Here is a 23,049-nt window from a genome sequence, read left to right as displayed (position 1 = left end):
CATTTCAGGCTCTGGCCTCCGCACTGATGGCAGCCATTGCCCCTGTCTCCTGCCTCCCCCCTCCAACTATCTCTACCCAGTCTCAATCCCCTCAACCCCAGCCTATCCCAAGCACACCTTCAGACCAGCAGTCACCCAAATCAACACACAGAAGTGGGTCAGGTACACACAAGCACAACACTTCATCTCGCAGGCACTCACACAAGCACCATCCCTATGCAGACACACCAATATCAACTGTCTCCACTGTGTCCCCCTCCTCCTCTTCATCCACCTCCCTCCCAGTTTCGTCTCCACTCACACCTGCATGCACTACATCCTCATCCACTACCTCCGTCACTACACACCCCTCACTGACAGTGACCACCCATACATCCATGCACACGTCCCCTGTGTCCTCTCCCACTGTGTCTTTGACCCCCCTCCTAAAGTACACAAACGCAAGCACACACCCACCCAACAGCCATCCACCCTCACAACAGCATCCAGCTCATGCACCTGCACCCAAACACAGCAGGCTGACACCTCCTTCAACCACTCCAGCTTCCTCCACTAAATAACCTTCACCCTCTTCCCACCCCAATGTCTCTAAGAAGCTTTTCCTAGCCAACATTGACCTGTTCCCTACCCCTTCCCCCTGTCCTTCACCTCGGGCCTGGGTAGCCAGAACCCAGCCCAGCACCTCAGGCACCCAGTCCACGAACGTGTGGTTTCTGCAGCTGTCAGAGGCTCTAAGGGGGCACTTGTCATGCCAGCCAGTGTGCCACCAACCCCTGCCAAGGCCAAGAAGATTCCGCCACCTGGAAAGGTCAAGAAGGGGACAGCATCCAGCAAGGAGATGGAGCCACAACCACCCAGCAAGGCTACGTCAAAGAGTCCAGCTGGCAGACTCAAGGTGACACCACCATCTGCCAAGGACAGGAAGGGGCACAGAACACCAGCAAAGGCACTTCAGCTGTCCGAGCCTGCAGGTGAAGGCCTGGTGGCTACCAGCACAACCGCCAGCACCGCCACCTGCACCACCGCAAGCACTGCCACTTGCACCCCACCTGCACTGCCACTTGCACCCCCACCTGCACCGCCGCTAGCACCACTACTGTCAGTAGCAGCAGCCCAAGTGGGCAGCTGTCTGAGGCTGCAGGGGGAGGGCTGAGACTCCCCTCACCACTGGCAGCACCAGCACCTACACCACAGTCAGCACTGCCGCCAGCACCGCCATAAGCACTGCTGCAAGCACTGCCACCTGCACCGCTAAAAGTAGCACCACTGCCAGCAGCAGCAGCCCCAGTGGGCAGCCGTCTGAGACTGCAGGGGAAGGGCTGGAGCCTCCCTCCACCACTGGCAGCACAGCCACCAGCACCAGCACTACCACCACTGTGCAGCCATAGCCGTTGGCGGATGGACTGTAGTCCGGCCTCCATGGAGTATCAGGCATCTTGGCCACTGAAAATCTTGTGGCTATGACACCCAGGTGAGGGACTGTGACCTGGCACCCCCCAAGTGCTGCATCACTGGGCACAAGGCCCCCTCCAGAACCAGTGGAAGAAGGCATCCACTCACCCTATCCTTGGCAGGATGAAGCACACTGAGCATCAAGCCCCCTCCAGAACCAGTGGAAGAAGGCATCCACTCACCCTATCCTTGGCAGAATGAAACACCCTTGGCACCAAGCCCCCTCCAGAACCAGTGGAAAAAGGCATACATTCACCCTATCCTGGCAGGATGAAGCACAATGGGCACAAGGCCCCCTCCAGAACCAGTGGAAGAAGGCATCCACTCACCCTATCCTTGGCAGGATGAAGCACACTGTGCACCAAGGCCCCTCCAGAACCAGTGGAAGAAGGCATCCACTCACCCTGTCCTTGGCAGGATGAAGCACACTGTACACAAAGCCCCCTCCACAACCAGTGGAAGAAGACATCCACTCACCCTATCCTTGGCAGGATGAAGCACACTGGGCACAAATCCCCTTCCAGAACCAGTGTAGGAGCCACCCACTGGAGAGACTGTGGCTTTGCACTCCCCAGGACCAAGCAGTGGGCAAACCATCCACTTGATAGACTGTGGCTTTGCACTCCCCAGGACCACACAGTGGGCAAACTACCCACTTGAGAGACTGTGGCTTTGCATTCCCCAGGACCAAGCAGTGGGCAAACCACCCACTTGAGAGACGATGGCTTTGAACTCCCCAGGACCAAGCATTGGGCAAACCACCCACTTGAGAGACTTGAGAGACTGTGGCTTTTTACTCCCCAGGACCAAGCAGTGGGCAAACCACCCACTTGAGAGTCTGTGGCTTTGCACTCTCCAGGACCAAGCTGTGGGCATGAAGCCCCCTCCAGGGAGCAGTGGCATTGTACCGTTTTCTAGCTGAGGTGCCCCCCCTTTCCTGTCCCCCTGAGGTGCCTGTGTGTTTTCGACCTGATGCCCCTGCAGTGTTCCCTCCGTATTGAGGCAGGAGTCAAGTGTGGGCTTGGCCTATGTGTTTTGGGCCAGTGGGCCATGGACATTTTGAGTGGACATTGTCCCGCCTTTTGTAAATATTGTATATTTTGAATATACTGTTTTTGAGTTCTAAACGTATGTATAACTATTTCTAATGTAACACTTATTTGACTCCAGTCCTTTTGTCCTTGTGTTATTCCTGAGGGTTACAGGGTGTATATGTAATTTTATTGCATGTGTTTGTGTGTCTGGTGTCGGGGGTGAGGGTGGAGGTGTTGCGTGTTGCGTGTGGGTGTCACTCTCTTTTTCCTCCCCCCTTCATGGTGTGCTAGGTGCAATACTCACGTAGTCGCCAGCGTGGGTACTCCTGGTATATGAGCAGATACAACAGCATGAGAAAGACAAGCAGCTCGGGCTCCATGGCGTCCTGGTTCTCCCTTGAGTGTCGACGAGCGAGTGGTTTTTGTTGGCGTTGGTACCGCCCCGGAAAAGGTGGCGGATAGGCCTCTTGTAATACAGTGAGCAGAACCTTGTCTTCCGCCTGACTGTTGGCGGTTACCGCCACGGTGTTTGTTGCTACCACCATGGCGGTCAGAGTGTTAAAGTGGCTGTCTGTGTTGGCGGTTTCCACGGTGGTCATGATTCCATTTTTTTTTACCACCTTCCTGTTGGCGTTGTTACCGCCGCTTTAACACCGACTGCCAGGGTTTTAATGAGGGCCTATGTGTGCTTTTGCTGAGTTGCAGATAGAAGAGGTCATAAGTAACCCAACCACCGCCGCTTTAACTGTAATGCGGAGGGTCACGAATCCGATGACAACAACTCCCTTGTGGCTAGTGAGCAAGAGTAATTGTCAATAAGTAAGCAATGTTCTTTTACACCCCCCATCCCTGCCCCTGCGTCTCTCCCTGCTCCATCTGCACCTGCAGCAGTCGAACTTGAGCCGGCTCCCCTGGTTAGTGTGGCTATAGTAAAACAATATACAGTTTTTAGATGATAGGTCCCATTCTTAATTTTTTAAATCAAAAAAATGTCACCACAATCATTACAGTTCAATTAGCACTGCAGTATCTTCTGTCAAATATATCACTCTGGGCATTGTGTTGGAATGTTAAAAAAGCCAGGTAGTCAAGCCAAGCAAAAGATTTGCGTGATAGAGTGGCATGGCTTGGACTATGATTGACGAGACTCAGAATCATTGAAGAACAATGAAGGGGTGCAATACAAAATGGTCAATGAAAGACAGAAAGAAGGATAATGGAGGGATAACAAGAATTAAACAAAACTTGGAAAGGGTAGTTGGGAAACAAGGGAGACAGTATTAAAAAAGTAAAGAAGGCAAAATCACAAATAGTGGACAGAGGTAAAAGTTAGGGAAATATTAATAATAATATTAAATCATAGGATTCACTGGAATGAGCAGAGCCTCCCCAGCTCCTGCCAGACCCACCGGTGCAGTGCCCCTCTGCTTGCCCTTGGCTGCTGATGTAAGTTTAGAAAGAAGGTAAAAAAAATACATTAGGGGTACTGTTAATCTCCACAAAATTAGTATATAACAAGCAAATGCAATAACATTGTACTTAAATCAGATCACCTACAGTATTATACTAGTATGATCAGCTATCGTTGAGTTGCTATACTCCTGAAATCCTATTCCAAATTTCCTTAACAAAAGCTACAGGTGGAACTAATGCATTGCATTTGCAATGAATTGATCTTTCATTCTATTCTCATTTCTCAAGCCCCTTGATAGACCAACTTGGTCTCTCTTTTTGTACTGCAAGCATACTCGAATCACTGTGAAATTGCTTGGGACTGTATGAGCTACATAAAGTTACCAAGAATGCTAACTCACCGATCTCACTAATTCATTATGAAGACAGACATACAGAGGGGTCTACATTGCAATGGCTTCTCAAATAATCAGCCAAAGCGAGTGTCTACCTACAAGTACGATGATGTAGCGCTGAGCACCTGCCTAGCTCTAACTGGATCACATAATTAATAATATTCTTAACATAAACTAAACGTAACGTCCCTCTGTTAGTGAAAGCCGCATGCTATTTGGAAAAAAGGTTAGTGTTGTACAACACAAACACAATAAAAATATTATACTCACCAAGCCCCTGGATCTTGACGCCTAGCAGGTTGAGCAGGTCCTGCTGACGGTCAATGATATCCACCCAGCGGTGCGTCAGCTTCTAGGTGGTGCGTTGGACCTGGGTGGTGGCCTTGACCAACCGTCAGACCGTATCCCAGCACCTCTGAAGCTCCCGCAGGGGGTAACCACTTCCAGATAGAAAAATATGTGGGGCAGTCCTATCCAATAAGTCAAGTCATCTCTAAGTAATCATACAAAAGAAACCAATGTAATTACATGTATATGAAGATCAAGCAAATATGTACAAAACTTTTTTTTTTAGGAGAATATAAAATAACACATTCGGAGATGCAGTACATGGAAACCAAATATTTACTTTCAATCTGATAATTCAATATTAATTACAGTTTGGACAACATTTAACACATAAAATAAACAGTACAAATTGGACATCAGTACATGTTAGACATACATGAATCAAAAACAGACATTAAGATGGTATACATAACAAGTCCATCCAGAAAGAATCCTGATGGTAACAAGGAAGTTCCATCCAATCCTAAGAATCAAACATATATGTTTTTCCGTTCGTGACCATGTAGTCCACTCTGCTCAGAAAAAGCAGTCAGAAACTCCAGCCAAGTTTCGTCCAATTCTGGACTTTATCAAGGCTCTTGCAGGGGTATGTCTCCATGTCCAATTCTCAGATGCCTTACTGTGATCTTTTGATTGTATGATGATTTATTAAACATGTCCAATGGTGTGCAGAAAGTATTTTGACAAATCACTCGTCTGGTAAGTATTTATCCAACAGACCACATTTGGGATTGCTCGCAATTCATTTATGCATAAACGAAAGAAACCGGCATTGCGTCCGTGTCAGAAAGCAGGTAACCACTTCCAGGCCTGGATGGGAGGTGGTGCTGCACATCAAAAACCATTGCTGCCACTTCCTCCTTTGCTAAAGATCGGCAGAGGCTGCACTCTTTGATGGTGACACCACCCAAAGGGCAGATGGATGCTGTTGCCCCACTGCTCTGCCATGGTGCTAATTGGGGTAGGAGAAAAGAAACAGAAGGAAAAGGAAGGGAGAAATAAGGGAAAAATAAAAATACAAAACATCACAAAACACAAAAAAATTAAAACACCATAAAAATAATAAGACTCAAAAAGACACACTAATGCAATAAACAAATATTAAAATAGAGGCAGATCAAGTGTGGGGTGGAAGATTACAAAGATTGGGGACAGATTTAAGTTGAAGGCCCAGCACCATAAACAGGGTGGAAAACAAGATGGCCTCCTCCATGTGAACCATGTGGTGCTGCTCGCGTATGATTATGAACTTGAATACTTCATGTTGCGTTTGACGTCAAACGCAACATGAATGGGGCAATGGAAAACTTTGCTCGCTAGCGGAGTTGTGCGTAGCGCAAATCCGGGCACTCCACCCATGTCCTGTTGGAATGTGTGATGACCTGCTCCTCCATTGGGTTTAACTCTTCCTGGACATCCCATCCTCCTGTGGACCTCTTTCAAGCCTTCAGGTTCCTGACCAGTTTTTCTTTTGGCCTCCATTTGTGATTATGCCACCTCTTATCATATTTAACTACAAACCTTCTTGTTGGTGCTATTGAAATGATCTTATCCACCATTGCCTGCTGTAAGGCATCCTTCTTGGCTAACTGTAATTTTGAGTTGAAAAACAAAGGAAGCTCGTTTTTGGTCATCTCACTTAGCTTTCCTCCTTTGAAACTTGATTTTTCTCTTCCTTTTGATCTTCATGTTAGACCTATCTTCAGTGTTGGTACCCTCCTGCCTTCCTGATGGCCTTTCCATGCCTCCAAAATGGTGGTGTGTTTGACACTACTTGGCTTTTTTAATGTTGATTCAGGCTTTGGACTCCTGTGTGAGACAAGGCTGACTTGTGGCCTTGAAAGATTGTAAGAAAAGATCGAAGATGGGGCCTTATCGTGCAGTACACTGGCATTTATCTCCTTCAGACCAGTCAGAGTTACTTGTTCAACCCTTTGGTAGCTATGGCACAGAGCAGCAAGGCTTTGCAAAGGAAGAATGTGTAAAGCATTTCATAGCACAAACAACAAAATTAGAAAGTCACCAAACAAGAAAGAGATGCAACAACAATTTACAAAAATGGAGCAGATGTTTATGAATTTTTAAATTCATTGATGACTAAGATCCACCCAAGGCTTCAGGAGATATGAATTTTTAAATTTTTAAACTTTAACATCAAGCCCAAACAAGCACTGGCAAGTCAAAATGTTGTGAACTTTTGGAAACTTTGTAAAGGTTTGAAACACTCAGTTTGGCAACACCAACCAGGGTTGGGTGACCAAATCTGACAGGATAGAGATTCAGGAGTCTTAAAAGGAAACTTTGTCCATTTATCTGGCCACCAGAGTGTCTTTAAAGTGAGTTCCAAACTTTACAGGACAACTAACATGCTGAGGGATGCAGGCTTTAGGATCCTCAGTGGATACTCCAGATGCTGTGCAGTCCATGGGGATGAAGTCCGGTCGAGTCCTCAAGCCACAGGTGAATAGGGACGACTTCAACCATGGATCTGAGTGTCCCATAAAGCAAGCCAACTTACCATTGGAGTCTCCGCTTCAGATTGGGACCGGGAATCAACTTTTCCACAAGCTAGGCACACAGAGCAGAGAACAAACTCCACTAGCTAGTGCAGCAGGTGCAGTCGCTAAGCATTGCAGACTCTCTTTGTGCACTTCCAGTGGGTAGTCTTCTTCTATCCTTGGTTTAAATCCAGCAAGATCTAAAATCGCAGGTGCCTGGGGTGCCAATTATATTCCAGTAAAGTGCCCATAGGGGACAATATGGTCACTAGCCAATGGGCTAGTATGTCCCCTCCTACCTGGTGGCACAGTTTTAGTGATGTGAGGCATCTGGCTAGCCCATAGTGCATCTTGTATGCAACAACCAACATGGTTGAAGTCTTCCTCAAGTGTGAGGACCTTGGCAGCCCAATTCTGAGGGTGTGGCTACCATGGGCAGCACGCCCACTGAAAACTGGTTCTGAAACCAGTTTTCCTTTCCTTGGCCCTAGCTCTACTCTGTCTAGGGAAAACAAAAGGCTTCCCGCATGGGAGCGTTGTCACAACGGCCCTTCAAAGGTGGCATCTCCCTTTGATGCTTGCCTTTTGGGCTAACACCCCTTTGCAGCCCATCATGTGGTTGGAGGTCACACTTCTAATGATGCAACATCCGTTGTTTTCAGTCTGGGAGTCTTTCACATGTCTCTCCAGGTGGGCAGAAACCTGTCTCAGTCCCTGTGCCTCTGTAAAGTCACTGTACTAGCGGTGTCAAAGTATGGCAACTTTCATGAAAGTGGCCAGCATCAAATAAGACATACATATCGACTGCACCATTGAGTCACATTTGATGCCCCCTTTAATTTGATACTTTATATGACAGGGTTAGGTAGCCTCTGTCAGAGGTTCCATGCATTGGAGTGCCAACCCTCAACTTTGTAATTATCTTATAAGGCTATTTAACTGTCCTCAGCAAACACCAACACTTTAGGGCTCTACTGTATAGACATTTCAGAAAATACATGTCTATCTTAACAATAAACAGCTCTTTGCCATAGGGCTTTATAGACCTGGCCTAGAGGAGACTTACATATTTAGTTAATGGACTAGTGAACTTTGAAAATAGTGGTAATGGTAGAGTGATGTGTGCAGTGCATGCACAGCCTCCTCAGTCTGCTATGGCAGCTGAAAGTCATGTTTTGACTTTGTCAGACAGAGAGGGGCACAATCAGTGCTGTAGGTTTTGGGTGGACAGCAAGCCTTACACACCTTTGGTACCTGGGGACCTTATTCTAGGGACTTATAAGTAAGTCAAGACATGCTAATCGGGAGTACACAATTCAACATAACATTTTGAAAGGGGAAAGAAGACCATCATTGAGGTCTGGACAGCCAGACTTAGTGGACTATCAAAGTCAAAAACAGCAGCTAGCCGCCCAAAAATGGTGTAAAATGAATGTGGGAACCCTCCACAAAAGCCTGTTTTCTTACAAAGGTATTCTATCGCAGGCAAGTCAGCTTTGCATCATCCAGGTAGCAGTTGCATTACAGCGTGGTGCGCAGAAACTATAAATTTGCGTCATGCTGCGTGATGTATCTCTCGCCCCTCGGCACGGTGAACAGTATAGTAAATATAGCACCCCCAAGACGCAAAGAAGTGCTGTAACACCACGCAATTCAATCTAATACAATGCAGCACTGAGTCTATGTAAATCTGGGCTCAAATTGCTACATCTTAAGCTCACTACAGTGTGCTCCCATAATATCCTAATAATAGCGGAATGGAAGCAGTAGGATAAAAATAATCAGCTACAGTGGAATACAACGAGTAATTCACTCACAAGCAGACATACTCCTCTGTGGGTTAGTCACTAGCCATTGCAACTTTGTAAACTTGCTACAACATGTGCCCATAAACTGCTAGAAGGAAATGTAAAAATGATTCCAAAATATAGTATACAGTAATTTTGTAAGCCAGCTACAGCATAGGACTAATGAAAAAAGACTGCAGCAGGGAAAGAAAATTTAAAAAACGTAATTGCTTTCTGTTTGGAATACATGTGTAAGAAACAGGATTGAATCAGGGCCAAATTGGAAACCACAACCAGCTCTGGCAAAACATACCCCCTGCTAAATGAAGGCCATAACTTGAATGAAACTATGGGGGAATGACAGTCTGTCTAGGTCTGAAAGCATGCCTCCTCTCCTGAAGCACATGTAGTGGCGTAGCTTGAGCAATACGATTGGGGTGTGAGCTTCCGATTGCTGATTCTGTTGAGCCAGCTCATGGGCTCTGGGTTGGAGCAATTGGGAGACACAGGAATGAAGATTCAGAGTCTTTGAGACTGACTGTGCTGGAGCCTTATGCACTGCTAATGAAAAATTGTCGTCTCTGCTAGGGTGAAAAGTCGAGACAGTTTGCTCATTTTTTATTAGGACACTAAACCAGGTGCAGGTGTTGACTCTTAGGGCCTGATTTAGATCTTGGCGGAGGGGAATACTCCATCCCAAACATGATGCATGTCCTGTCCATTTCTATTACGTTCCCATTATATCCTATGGAGATCATAATAGTGCAGATGGGATATCCGTGTGACAGAGTATTCCGTCTGCCAAGATCTAAATCAAGCCCTAAATCTTTCAGGGAAAACCCTTCAAAAAGGCCAGCTGTTACACCCAAAACTCAGAACAGCAAAACAAGACAACAAACAGCTGGGGAGGAGATGGCGCACCAACAAGGATGCCTCCGACAGAGCAGCTTTCAAGACCCTCCTCAACCTCTACCACCGCCTGCTGAAGGCAACATAAAAAATGTACCTTGCCACACGCATTGAAACCAGCACCAACACCAAGGAACTTTTCAACATCCTTAAGGAATTCTCCAGCATGGCTGCCAGTGAAAACAACATCATGCCCTCCCAGGAGCTGTTTGACAACCTCACCCAATTCTTCCACGACAAGATCGCAACCATAAACAGAAACTTCAAACTCCAACCCACACCTACGCGCTTCGTCGATAGGTACACCACCACCGTAACTGAAACGAGCCACACACTGACCACCTTGAACATCCTTTACACCCAGGACATCACCTCCACCATAAAATCTATCCACTCGGGAGCTCCCACAGACCCTTGCCCGCACCAAATTTTCAACCTTGGAAAACAAAGGATCAACCGGGAACTCACCACCTTGTTCAACACCTCTATCACCACAGCAACATTTCTCAATGCCTGGAAATACAGCAACGTCAGACCACTACTCAAAAAACCCTCTGCCGACCCCAGCAAACCCAAAAACTACCTGCTAATCTACCTGCTCCCATCCCAGCGAAGACACTGGAAAAGATCATCATCAAGAAACTCATGACACACCTGGAGCAGAACCAGCTACTCAACGCCTCCCAATCTTGCTTCCGCAGCAATCACAGCACTGAAACTGCCCTGATCGCAGCCACAGATGACATCTGAACCCTCCTTGACTGAAGGGAAACAGCAGCTTTGATCCTCCTTGTCCTCTCAGCAGTCTTCGACACGATATACCACAACAGACTGATCAAAACACTCCACTTCATCGGCATCCAAGGAGATGCTCTCAGATGGATCACCTCCTTCCTCACTGGACGAATGAAGAGCATCCACCTCACCTCTGAACCCAAGGAGATCACCTGTGGTGTTCCTCCAGGGCTCATTCCTCAGCTCCACGGTCTTCATTGCATGTATGACCCCGCTGGCCAACATCGTCAGATCCCACAGTCTCAACATAATTTCCTATGCAGATGACACCAAACTCATCCTCTCACTCACCGATGACCCCTCCACCAGATCCAACTTCCACAGATGCATGACAAGCGTTGCTGACTGGATGAAGAACAACTACCTGCAGCTGAGCACAGACAAGATGGAAGTAAGGATCTTTGGCAATAGCAGCAACACATGGAACAACACCTGGTGGCCATCAGACCTAGGACCCGCTCCCACTCCCTCCGACCATGCCAGAAACCTCACAATCATCATCAATAAGCTCACCATGAAATCACAGATCAATGGGTCTCCTCTGCCTGCTTCCGTACTTTACACATGCTACATAAGATCTTCAAATGGCTACCCCTACACAGGAGATGCACTGTGACACTGGCCCTCATAACCAGCTGATTGGACTATGGGAACAGTCTATGTAGGAATCAAACCACACCTCCTACAGAGACTTCAGACCATACAGAACGCCGCAGCCAGACTCTTCCTCAGCCTTATCCTACGAAATCACATCACACTCCACCTCAGGCAACTCCACTGGCTCCCATATAGAAGAGATGGCAATTCAAGCTACTGACCCAAGCACACAAGGATCTACACAACCAACGACCTGTGTACATTAACCGCCGCCTGAACTTTCATCAACTGCTGAGAAGACTACGCTCTGCCTCCCTTTCACTTGCTCATATTTCCCATATCTGCCAAAGTAGAAGTGGAGGACGCTCCTTCTCTCTTGGCAGCTAAATTTAGTGCTAGGGGAAACACAGGGGTGTGCCATATTTTGTTAATATGGTGCATCCCTGAATTTCAGCACTGATGCAGCACTGACAATTTTGGTGCAATGCCATGCTGCACCAGTTTCTTGTAAATATGCCCCTTGTGTGGTTTTCCCTGACTTTTTGCCTTCTAGCCTCCTGTTTTGTTGACCTAATTTGTCTTGCTTCAGAATTCTGTGTACTTTAACACTGCTAACCAGTGCTGAAGTGCAGGTGCTCTGTACTGTAAGCATGGCGATATTGGCTTATCCACAATTGGCATATTTAATTTACTTGTAAGTACCTAATAAAGTACACTATATGTGTCCAGGGCCATTAAATTAAATACTACTTGTAGGCCTTCAGCACTGATTGTGCCACTCACTACAGTAGCACTATAATCATGTCTCAGGCCTGCCACTGCATAGCCTCTGGGTGCAGTTTTAAGCTGCCATTTGGACTGGCCAAGTGCACCCACTTGCCAGGCCCAAACCTTCGTTTTTAAGGTTGAGTTCGCAAGCGCTCTGACCTGTTGTAAGTATTGTGGGGTTTTAACCACGCCCACCTCATGCCCATCACGGTCATGGGCTTGCCTTTCAAAAATCACTTGATGTCATTGGTAATTGCTTTACGTTTCTCCCGCCTTGAGGCTGTTCTTGTCACGCCTTGCAGACTGCCCCTGTTACAGGGATTATTGCATAGTTGCCAATATACTTCAGCGTGGGTAAACTATTTTTTTGTCTCTCCCCTTCATGCTGCCTGGTGACCATGGTGCTCACAGCCCAAACAGGCACAACAGCGTGAACTTGATTGGCAATGTTGATGCGCTGGTAGTACTGTTCACAGTTACCTATTCAGAGTAATTTCTGGTGGCTCTCCTCTTAAAACACTTGAAATTTATAAAACAGAAATCCTCAAATTGAAAATGGCTCTATCAGCACAGCAGGAGAGCTGATACTACAATATTCACTGCACTCAGGAAAACTCGACCCATAATGCTTTGCAAGCATTCTTTTTCACAACATTTTTGTCCTTAACTCAGCCTGTGGTGGTCCTAGGACAATGGGACCGCCGCTAAAACGTTCATGAGGATGCACTCTTTCTGTCTAGGTCATCTTTGGGTCCCCACATTAGGTTAGTGGGGACACCAAAATAATAATCTCTCCTACCATGTAATGTCTTTTGAAGTATTTTCATGGTTGGCACTTTTGTTTTCTAACTGGGATTAGTTTTGTTTTAAGGGTTCTTGTTTGTAATATTGTTGTTATAGCCCTGCTAGCCCTCAAAATGTGCAATGTACTATGTTCTTAAGGGGCTACATATATGGTTACTCTGCAATATTTATTGCCATTTTTGTTTTGTGTGGTTATGACCTGTAGGGGCTCACTATATAGTTAAGTGACCATGCTTCTTTCATATGCAATTGTCATTGTGGTGTCTTCTAGGGTCTGTTCTAAGCATTACAGCCCTATCAGTATATTAAAATATTTGCGGCACAGAAACTTGCCCATAATGCTTTGCAGGGCATTTCATTTACAAAACATTTTTGCTCATAACTCAGTCAGTGGTGGTCCTAGGACAACGGTACCACCTTCAAAACATTTGCCACAATGTGCACTTTCTGTCTTCATCATCTCTGGGTCTCCACACTATGTTACTGGGGCCTCCAAAATAATAACCCCTCCCACTGTTTGATTACTTTTAAGCTTTGTTTTAGATAGAACATATATATATAGATATAGATATAGATATAGATATAGAGAGAGAGATAGAAGGAATTTTGTTTTAAAGTTCTTATTTGTGATGTTATTGTACCAGGTCTATTAGCCTTAAAAATGTCCTCTGGGACCTAAATATATGATTACATTGTATTACTTTCTCCTGATTTATTTGGTTTTTCATGGGGTTAAGTTATGGGTACGTGACCATGTTTTATACAATTAATATTTTTGTTATGGTGTCCTCTAGTGACTGTTTTGAGCATTACAATCTAATGCCAAAAGTTTGTTTCTGATAAAGGTTTAAATTATAATTGTATATGTTTTAATAATTTCTTCTTAATACAATTATGACCATAATTCAGTCCAGCATAACATCTTGATTAAACCATGATTGTTTAAACACTCTTGATATGGTTTGGGTGACCCTTCTAATTTATTTCTCCTCTGTGGCTGTCTTGTGTCTTTTTGGGGGGAATTATGTTAGCCAGCCAGCAACTCTGATGGTGGGGTGGTGAAAGTGGTATTGTATTGGAATTAGCATAGCAGATTTAAATTAGGATGCTAAACGGCAACATTTTCATTTTCATTTTTTGCTGCAGATAGAGGAAGTGTCAGGAATAAGGCCATGCGCGGTCCAGGTCCCGCCCGAAACTCCACTGCACGGCTCTGCGGCGCTTTATGCGCACCTCTTGTCATCCCCTCTTGTTCCAAAGGTGGCCACCAGCGTCATCTGCCCTGTTGCAAAGCTCATAGAGCTGCAGGTTCAGGACATTGGTGGACAAGATGCACTTATCAGTGCTATTACATGAAGGGACTACAATACCCATGTTTTTAGAGGCAGCAGCCATCTTGGGGTTTGGCAGGCCTATAAAGCCCAGCCACACCCAAGCACGTTGCTCACTATTTTGAAGTCTTCAATGCAGTCAGACCTCGTGGGTCCCTCTGAAGAAGAGCAGATTTCCTGCATGGCAGATGGACGGCAAATTGGAGTACCCTTGTTTCCATGGTGAATTCAGATACGAGTAGGTCGTACTCATAGCGGTAAGGTCTAGATGAGCCAAATCTTGAAGGGAGTTGTATTTCCAAAAGGTAAAGCACCCCTTAGCACAACGAGCAAAGCGTTTTCAGTTTTCGGAGTAAAGTCGCCTTGGCGCGACGATTAAAGCGCTTCAGAGCACAGAAGTAAAGCGCCCCTTAGTACAATGAGCAAAGCGCTTCAGGATACACATGTAAAGCGCCGTTAGCATGGCAATCAAAGCGCTTCAGTCCACATGAGGAAAGCATCCTTGGCATGGTAATTACAGAGCTTCAGTCCACATGAGTAAAGCGTCCTTGGCACGGTAATTAAAGCGTTTCAGTCCACATGAGGAAAACGGCCTTAGCACGGTAATTAAAGCACTTCTGTCCACATGAGTAAAGCGCCCTTGGCACAACAATCAAAGCACTTCCGTCCACATGAGTAAAACGCCCTTGGCGCAACAATTAAAGCGCTTCAGTCCACATGAGTAAAGCGCCCTTGGCACAGCAATTAAAGTGCTTCAGTTCACATGAGTAAAGCGCCTTTGGCACAGCAATCAAAGCACTTCATTCAACATGAGTAAAGCGTCCTTGGCACTGTAATTAAAGCACTTCAGTCCACATGAGGAAAGCAGCCTTGGAACGGTAATTAAATTGCTTCAGTCCACATGAGGAAAGAGGCCTTGCCACAGTAATTAAAGCGCTTCAGTCCACATGAGTAAAGCGCCCTTGGCACAACAATCAAAGCACTTCAGTCCACATGAGTAAAGCGCCCTTAGCGCAACAATGAAAGCGCTTCAGTCAACATGAGTAAAGCACCCTTGGCACAGCAATTAAAGCGCTTCAGTTCACATTAGTAAAGCGCCCTTAGGACAGTAATCGAAGCGCTTCAGTTCACATGAGTAAAGCGCCCTTGGCACAGCAATCAAAGCGCTCTAGTCCATGAATAAAGCACTCTTGTCGCGGCAATAAAAGCGCTTCAGTCCACATGAGGAAAAAGCCCAAGAATCAAAGTGATCCAGGCCACAAGAGTAAGGCGCCCTTTAGCATAACGAGCGTAGCGTAGCGTTTCAGATGAAACAAATGAAAGCGCTATCTGGCATAAGGAACAAAGCGCTTCAAGTTCAATGAGGAAACACTTTCCGGCCTTTATAGTTGTGAATATGAAAGTATTTTTGGAGATAAGCAAATTATAGTTTTCATTGTTTTTTGGAAAGCATAATATGGGAAAAGCATATTTAGGGGCATATTTATACTCCGTTTGCGCCGGAATTGCGTCGTTTTTTTTAACGCAATTTCGACGCAAAACTAACTCCATATTTGTACTTTGGCGTTAGACGCGTCTAGTGCCAAAGTCCATGGAGTTTGCGTCATTTTTTTCCGTGGACACCTACTTTGGGTTAATGAGATGCAAGGTAGGCGTTCACGTCTAAAAAATCGACTCCGAGGCATGTGCGTCGGATTTATACTCCCGGGCAAAATTCACGCCCGGGAGTGGGCGGGTCAAAAAAAAATGACGTACGGCCGCTTTTGCGCCGTTTTTTAGCGCCTGCAAAAGGCAGGCGTTAAGGGACCTGTGGGCTCTGAAGGAGCCCAGAGGTCCCCTCCCATGCCCCCAGGGACACCCCTTGTCACCCTTGCCCACCCCAGGAGGACACCCAAGGCTGGAGGGACCCATCCCAGGGACATTAAGGTAAGTTCAGGTAAGTGTTTTTTTTTTTTTTTGTGGCATAGGGGGGCCTGATTTGTGCCCCCCTACATGCCACTATGCCCAATGACCATGCCCAGGGGACAGAAGTCCCCTGGGCATGGCCATTGGGCAAGGGGGCATGACTCCTGTCTTTGCTAAGACAGGAGTCATTTCAATGGGGGTTGGGAGTGAAAAAAAAATGCCGCAAATCGGGTTGAGGCGAAAAAATTGCCTCAACCTGACTTGCCTCATTTCTTGACGCCCAAGCTCCATTTTCCCCTACGCCGGCGCTGCCTGGTGTACGTCGTTTTTTTAACGCACACCAGACGGCGCCGGTGGCTAACGCCGGCTAACGTCATTCAATAAATACGGCGCCCGCATGGCGCTTCAGAATGGCGTTAGCCGGCGCTAATTTTTTTGACGCAAAACTGCGTTAGCGCAGTTTTGCATCAAAAAGTATAAATATGGGCCTTAATTCTTTGAGAGTTTCTAGGTCATGATCAAAGGTTTATGTTATGAATGCATAGATGTTACGTGATTGATATTCAGAGTATGATCATAGTCCAAAGCTCTTGCTATCTCTTGGTTCTGAGGTTGTAGTTTGTTCTTGTTTCAAGATTCAAAGAAGGGGCTTTGCCCTCACTTCAAAAGAAGTCTCTATCTGATATCACGGAGGCACATTTAGTCAAGAATTTATTGATGAGTTATACTGCTATGAATGAGTAAATGCATCGTTGTTCTAACCTTTTCTTTTCAGATCTCTCTCCCTGCTGTTTCCTACCCTAATTCCCTTCGCCCCGACTGCCTTCATCATAACTCTGTGCTATAATAGCTTTCTGAGTTGGTGACGCCGGGAGGTGGGCCTTTTGTTCAGCAACGTGCAGATCCCATGGAAAGGACACTGTGACAGGAAGAAGGTAAATGGCAGTGCTTTAGTTATATGCAGGACCACTAGAATTATATAGCAGAAAAAGACAAAATTAGGAGGCAGGGTTGACCAATTTATGTGGCAAGAAAAATCCAGTTATGAATTTACAATGCCAATAGCTCTAACTCAAGCAAATGTGAGACCTACTGCATTGCAAATATGTGTTAGTGTATGTAAGTCACCCCTAAGGTAGACCCTAGCTAGCACCAAATCAGGGCAGGGAGCAGTGTATTTTAAAAGTTGGACATGTACTTTTAAGTTTAACATGTCCACATTTTAAAATCACAGCTTATGGTGTTGTTGGATTTTAAATTGTAAGTTGAAAATGCCACTTTTAGAAAGTTGGCATTTTCTTAAGTTAACTGTTCTGTACCTCTGCCTGCCTCTGAGCACATGTCTGGGTTGGGTGACAGTTGGGCTTTGTGCATTCCCTCTAGATAGTCACAGACAAAGGGAGCTGAGGTGCGCCATGTACATCCTGATGGCCCATCACCAGGTTGATGGGTCTTCCTAGGCTGGATGGGAGGGAGGAGCTGACATTTGCACCTGAATAGGGCTGTGCCTATCACTACACATAGAGCTGCATACCCTCTGTAGAGTGTCTGGAGCCAGGGAAAGAATAACAGGGACCTTTCACACTTCAAAGGTCTCTCTTTGAAGTCCCCCCACTTCAAAGGCTCACCTGGGAATAAGTACTGGACCCCAAACCCTACCTAATCAGTACATATCTGGATCTGAATACATTCTGCAAGAAAGTAGGACTGGTGTGCTACCAAGAGGGACTGCCACTCTGCTGTACCGCTTTGCTCTGTTGACATGATGCCTGCTGCCTCTTGACTGGGAGTGAGAAGAAGTGGACATAACTCTCAACATCCTCCAAGAACTAAGGACCAGATTTATGAAAAGTGGCGCTATATTACTTGTAGTGCCACTTTTCTTGTGGTCCCTTGTGCCCCTCTACCACCCCCATGTGTGCGCCATATTTAAAACACTGCACGCCATGGTGCAGGGTAGGGGGCAATAACATCATAATTTCTGATGCTATTGATGTACTGTTCAGGGTTAGCGCCAACATTCTGGTGTTAACCTTGAACAGTGCATAGGGGCCCATTGTAAACAATGGTGTGCCCCCTTTTAACGCCTGCTCTGACCAGGCATTAAAAGTGCTGAAAAAAATGACACAGAGAAATCTCTTTGCAGCATTTATTCAGCCTTCCTAACGGGGGAACACCCCCTTTGCATACATTATGGTTGGTGCAGGCATAATGTAGCGCAAAGGGTTACAAAGTGGTGCAATGCATGCATTGTGGCATTTTGTAAATATGGCGTGGAGAAAAGGCCACCTAAGCGGTGCCTTAGCGTCAGCAAAATGACACTAAAGTGGCACTAGGCCCTCTTAAGTCAAGGCCTAAGTGACTCCATTGGTTTGCTGGCTTGCCTCATGTTCTGAAGGCTCAGGGACATACAAGACTTCCTGCCATCCTGCTTCAGATGCTGGACTCTGCCAACTGTGAGTCAAGTCCTGCCAAAAGGTGCCAATCCAGTACTGGGCCTTGGAAGTTGCGTTGTAGCTGTTCTTGTGGAGAAATTGACACATAAAACCTAATGCACCAAATGCATCCTCCCTCGATGCTGACTCATCGCTGCTGCCACCGAGGGCAGGGTCTCTACAGCAACGACTATGCAGCTCAAAATCAATGCATCACCACCAGCCTTCGCTCTTCACCTTCACTTCGCCGGCTGCTTGACTTGACAACAACACATTGCTTTCATTGCAAAAGGTTTGATGCTGTGCTTCTACAACTGAGCGGCTCAATGGTGACACATCACCTGACTGCGCTGATCGGAACCGGCGCATTGCCTTCACATTGTCTCCTCAACATTGACGCAACCCTTCATCCAAGGTACTTTTCAGCAAAGCCCTGCCTGGATCCTGTAGCCAGCCTGCCCTCCATCTTAGTCTTCTTAAACTCTGGATTTACCTGAGTCTAGTGTGACCGCAAGTAACCATTTAGCGCTATTGACTTCTAAGCACCATATTGCAGTTTATTTTTTAAAACTTCATATCTAAAGTTTATTGTATTTTTGTATTTTTGGTCTTGTATTAATAAAAATAGTCTTTATTTCACTAAACTAGCATGGAGTCTTTTTGTGGTGTTGTCACTGTGATTTAAGTGTTGCAAAAATACTTTCACCATTGCCTCTCAAATTAAGCCTGACTGCTGTGTGCCAAGCTACAAGAGGGTGAGCGCAGGTTAATTTAGGTTGCGCATCTGACTTACCCTGCCTAGGATTGTGATCCCTACTTTTCAGGGTGTATACCTCTGCCAACTAAAGACCCAATTTCTAACACATGCCATACCTATTTGGTATTTGGAAGTGACTCCCTAAACACACCTTTTCCAAATACAGAATTGCAAAAGCAAAATGTGATTTTGTAACATGTTACCAAATCACATTTTGCCTTTTGTACTTTAGAAAAAAACATTTGTCAGGTCGCAAACGGCCCAATGGGCCATTTTCGACCAGAAAAATGTTTTGCACATCTGGCCCTCTGTTCAGTAGGCCTAACTTGATCCCTGTTTTTGGCCCATAATCTATCATGGTTGGCCTGAACTTGTGACTTCATCCCAATCTGGCACAATTAGATAACCACAGTTGGCGCTTTGTGCTTATAGGCACTATTTTTACTTTGAAATTGTGCATCTGTGGTTCTGTTGATTGGATTTTTGTCATTTTGGACTCAAATAATGTATTCAATGTTACTCTATCATTCTGAACTGGTGTGGGATTTTTCTTGTGTTGTGTTTTCACTTTATTACTTTTTGAACAGTTGCATGAATACTCTACACATTGACTCTAAGTTAAGCCTGACTCCTTTTGTGTCACACTGTCAGAGGTTTGAGCACATGTTTGCTTGGGGTGTGTGTGTGTCTCACAGTGATGGAGATTATGGTGTGCATTCCGGGCAGATACTGGGAATCATACCCCTTCTTATGGCTTCCTATTAGGGATGTGCGGGGCTGAGTTTCAAGCAAACTTGCCGTGTTTTCCTCTCTCAAAGCGGTGAAGTTCCCATCCCATATATTGACTGGAACAGGGACAAATAGGACTTGAGACTTGAATTTCACCACTATTTTTTTGCATTGTTCTTATGCAAAGCGTGCATTCAAAACACTTATGATTGTAAGTTCCTCTGTGCAATCTACATGCACCCTCACATATACGTGCCTACGTAATGAATGCTCCTTCTATTGATTGTAATTTCTAAACTACTGCTAGGGCGCCACATGAATTATAGGCCTGTCGACTGCTTTACATAATTGCTTAAAGGTAAGCATGGCTGATTCCTCGCTTCAGGCTTCCCGACACCAGGAATCACTTCATCATTATTTCCTCGCCTTCAGAAAGGATTCCTGGAAATGGCCCTTTGCTTATCACGCCACCATGCATCATGTCACATTATCATTTAAAATCAGAGCCACAGGCGAAAACATTAGCCTCTTAGAAATATATTGACTTGTAGAGAGTGACAAACTATACTGTACACTTCTGATTCCCGGGTGGTGTGCTTGGCTCAAAGAAATTGATCACACTGTTTTTTTTTTTTTTAAGGGAAGGTCCCAAAGTCGTCTTTTAGACGTGCTGTAAGTTGCTGACTGAAGCTGTGCGGTGTGAAAGATAATATCCGACAGTTTAATTGTGCAGGTTATAACACTAAGACAACTGATGGTTAATGCTCTTGGAGTAATCTGTGTTCCGTCTAATCACAGATCTTACTCACCACAAAACATAAAGAGTTAGGGGCAATTTTAACAAAATACTGATGCTATGCTTGCAAAGTGACAGGAGGCCCATTAAAAACAATGGGAGCCTCATTTTAACACCTGCCTTAGGCAAGTTAAAAATGATGCTAGAAATTGTTCAGTGGAATCTCATTGATTCCACTGAGCCATTTTTCTGGGCCTCCTAACATCAGAACGCCCCCCTTGCATACATTATGACTGGCATAGGCATAATATGGAGCAATTGTTTACAAAGTGGTGCAATGTGTGCATTGTACCACTTTATAAACATGGCACAGCTTTTTTGCCAACCTTACCCAACATTAGTCTAAAAACAATACTTTAATGTGGTGCAATGTGGCGCTAAAGGCTTCTTAAATCTGGCCTTTATTGTGCATGCTGCAACCCGCAACTAGCACGCCAGAGGTGTGTATTTTATCTACACAGCTCAGTTGGTTACTGCTTTTTCTGCAGAGATCCTTCTGTTAACTGCAGGTCAGAAGGTAGAATGCTTGGAATATAGCTCACTGAATTATGAACTGACATAAAGAAGCTGCATGCAACCTGCAAGGCATAGGACATTTCTTAATCTTTGTTTATTCTATTGTTTCTAAAAAGAGGTCCTTTGAGTAGTGCATTATATTCTATTGGACTTGTAATACGGCAGACTGGATAACTGTCACGTTTGTAATGGGGTCACCTGTCCACCGAACTATAAATCAGTATCGTATTAGTAGTTACTTTAGAGATCAATATTGGTGCTGTTACTGACATGGACAGATATAGCGGAACTTCTTAAAGTGCATTCATATCCCTTACATACAGAGCTTGGAAAACTAAAAATCCTGTATAAAATTCTTAGTTTTGCTCAAAGACCTGATAAGTTATAAGCTGAATGTCATTGTCATCATTGTGTTAAATTCCAGCTAAACCCAATCCTGGATGAGACTTTAACAGAAGGAGTGCTGATGGCCTTTAAGTGAGTTAGTTGTGTTGGGTCGACGTGGAACAGAAATACTGCTCCGAACACAAAGCACGCAAAGTATGGGTGTCAGGATGTTGGTAAATTACACTGGGACTAAGTCAGCACATTTCAAAGAGTCCAGATCCGTCTCAGTAAATAGCTTCTGGATCTGGGGGAGGCTCCCCCTCATTTCGAGTTCTGACCGAATCAAAATGATTGCCCTTTCTTTCTTCAGTCTATCTTTGTTAGGATAACTTAACATGCATATTAGTACAGCGCACATTCACCGGAAGGGTATCAATGCGTTCCTATTAACAAGCTTATTTTCATTTGTGATGTACAGTAACGTTTCTTCAATAAGCATATTGATGACAACATCTATTTGGTATACCTTTGGCACCAATATTATCCAGTGATAGCTAGGGTTTTACATGAAACACTCATAGACTTATGATTCAGAAACACTGTCTACAAAATACGATCAGAAGAGCACGTATATCTTTAAGTCTAGAAGTGCGAGGTAGCAGTGATGCATATATTCTGGATTGTTTGTTACTTAAAGTGGGATCCTTTATTCAGTCTATGATTTTTTTACCTCGAAACTTTACCCCAATCACATGGTCACTGTTTTTTTATGAAGAAATAAAGCCAGCCCAGTGAAATTTTTACGAAGGTTTGGGATAGCCTGAAGGAAGCCGAGCAAAGCTTTTAGCGGGGTAAGTTTCTGAGGGCCAGATGTAGCATTGTTCGATTTTGCGAATCGGAAATTGCGAGTAGGTACGATTCGCAAAATCGGATGCAGACACCGACTGCGAGTCGCTATGTGGTCGCAAAGACCCACCTCATTAATATTAATGAGGTGGGTTGCATTTTGCGACCCCATAGCGAGTCCCTGCACTCACAGGGATGGTGGCCTGCTGAAGTCCGCAGACCTCCATGTCTGTGACTGCTTTTTAAATAAAGCAGTTTTTTTTTATTTTGCAGCCCATTTTCCTTAAAGGAAAACGAGTTGCAAAATACAAAAAATAACGAAACCATTTGGTTTCGGTTTTTCAGAGTAGACAGTAGTCCATTGGACCACTGCCTGCTCTGAAAAACCCTTTTTGGCAACATTCACAAAGGGGATGGACCCCTTCCCTTTTGCGAATGGGTTACCACCACCAGTGTGACACTGGTGGTAACTGCGAATTGCTTTGCGACCGCATTCGCGGTCACAAAGCAATTTAGCATAGCGATGTGAGTCGCAAATAGGAAGGAGACACATTTTCGCAGTTTGCACCATGCAAAATGCATGCTACATCCGGCCCTGAGTGCCTAA

The sequence above is a fragment of the Pleurodeles waltl genome, chromosome 5, assembly GCF_031143425.1.
Source record: "Pleurodeles waltl isolate 20211129_DDA chromosome 5, aPleWal1.hap1.20221129, whole genome shotgun sequence".
Lineage (NCBI taxonomy): Eukaryota > Metazoa > Chordata > Amphibia > Caudata > Salamandridae > Pleurodeles > Pleurodeles waltl.
The sequence above is the reverse complement of the archived record's forward strand: the minus strand, read 5'-3'. Positions refer to the sequence as shown.